This window comes from Acanthamoeba castellanii (genome assembly GCF_000313135.1).
Source record: "Acanthamoeba castellanii str. Neff unplaced genomic scaffold scf7180000084715, whole genome shotgun sequence".
Classification (NCBI taxonomy): domain Eukaryota; phylum Discosea; order Longamoebia; family Acanthamoebidae; genus Acanthamoeba; species Acanthamoeba castellanii.
Window position 1 is genome coordinate 190,519 of NW_004457638.1, and position 2,382 is coordinate 192,900.

Here is a 2,382-nt window from a genome sequence, read left to right on the forward strand (position 1 = left end):
CTGGGAGGCATCATATGATGGAGGTGGAGATGGAGATGGAGGGCAACAGATAGGGCGGAACAGTTTAGAGGAGGTGCATACCCGTGAGGAAGGTGGAGATGGCGCGCAAGCGGCGCGGGGCGTCTTTTTTTCGTCAAAGAAGGGCTTCAGCTTTTTCCATGCCTTGGGCAGCTTCTCCTTCTTGTTGCCTTTGTTCATCCCTCCTCGCCTACGCTTGGCTCTTGCCACTCCTTGCCGCAAAAATTATAATCTGGCTGCGGAAAATTGATGAATTTTTTCTATTAATTTTTGCGTCAAGTTTTCCGTCGACAAAAGGCACCAGTTCAGACCTTGAGTCAGGGGTAGGGAGGTGCTTGAGGTGAGGATCTGGAGCAGCACTTCATCATTGTCACTATTGGTGAGTTGGTGTTGAGGGCGCAGAGAGGAGCAAGTAACCCTGCCAACTGCCATGGTGACTGATGAGGAGCTGTTGAAGCTCCTGACGGAGGTATGCTTTTCATGCTGTTTGTGAAGCCAATTATGGACCACAATTGCAGGACATTCTATCACATACATGTACACAATAGAATGTTTGCTAATTCATCTCCTCCTAGCCCACAGAAGAGGAGCTCTCCATGCCTCTGGAGGAGGCCCTGCTCAAGTGTTATGGTGTCCTCTGTGTGGAGCACATGAAGATGAACACTGCAATGATCAACATTGACTGAATGATGAAGAGCAGCACTCATTGGTTGGTGACCACTAGAGGACGCAGAGTTCTCTTAATGTTGATGAACAAGATGGGTGTTCTGATGATGGAGTGTCTGCTAATTCCCTGGGAAGTCTTTCAAGTGGTGTTGTGACATTGTTGATGTACGTTTTTCTTTTTCCAACATACTTTGATGATGTCCCTGCTCCAACTAATACCCTTTCTCCATTTCCAGAACAAGGTCTCAGAAGATGACATTGTTGATGTACATTTTTCTTTTTCTGATGTACTTTGATGATGTCCCTGCTCTGACTAATACCCTTTCTCCATTTCCAGAACAAGGTCTTGGAAGATGACATTCACATCCTTGTGTGGGGCCAGAACCACATGCATGATGAGGCTGCAGTTCACAAGGATGAGTGGGAGGACTTCTTCCAGTACTGTGACACCCTACACACTGACAAGTTCTGGACCACAAGGTGAGTTAGCCATTGACTGGAAGAAGCTCATCAGCTCAATGGTACATTTCATCATGTACACTTATGCAACAGAAAATTACATACTTCCAAACACTTAGTAACTCCACTATTTCATGCAGCCTGAGGCTCAGAAGCTCAACAAGGCAGAACAGAGGAAGCTACAAGAAAATCTGCACAACTATACCAGCATCATGAAGAAGTTCCTCAACATTGACAGTTGGCCCAAGAGTGCTGCCTACCTTGAGAATTTGTATGCCAAATCCAAGAACCCATGCCAATCACTCCCCTCTATCTTCACAATCTGTGTGTGGACAACCTTGACCCTGGTTTGGAGACAGAACAATGGACCATCAAGGAGAGGATTAGTGATGGGGTGAGCAGTGAGTCCATCAAAAATCAAGTTATCGCAGGTGGGTTGGGAGCTTGAAACAAGAGCCTCATGTGCTTCAAAGATATCAGCCCACTCACTAAGCTCAGACTCAAGGAACAGTGGAGCACAGCAGTTGTCAGCCAACTCAGTAAGCACTTCAGGTGGAAATTGCTGAGGAGGGATAGTGAAAGGTGCTCCTGATGTGGTTTGTGTAAGTTGTGATGGGAGGTGTGTTTGGGAGCAGCCATTGGGGAAAGGTAATTGGTGACTTTGCCAGTTGTGTGATGGTGCTTGGCTAATGTCTTGGTGGGTGCCTCATCATCAATGTCTTTTTATTCTGTTGTTCATGTTCATGGTCCCAGTGAACATATTGGGGGAGGGGAGGAACTTGGCACCAAGGTGCTCTGGGGCCTCTCTGGCCCAGAGCAGAGTCATTGATATATTTCATCACATATGCATACATGACAAAAAAAGGGCATGGGTGAATGAAAACCTGTGTAGGGGTGCTAGGAGCTGATGCCATGGAAGAGCAGGGTGAAGGTCAAGAAGAAGTTGAGGTACTGGATGAGGTGAGTTGATGCGCCATAGTCTGGGCTGCTGTAATCCAGGATGCAATGTTGGATGGGTTGGAGTGAATGAGGATGCTGTTGATAGCACTTGTGATGATGTTGGTTTTGTTTGGTTGTGCAGAAGCTCCATTGATGTGGTAGCTGAAGTTGAGATGGAAGCAGGCATGAAGTGGAGTAGCACAACGTGGAGTGTAGTTGAGAATGCTTTGTGCTTTGGTGCTTGAGGTGTAGGCAGTGAGGAAAAGATGTGCCACCAAGTTACATGAACAAAATACATAC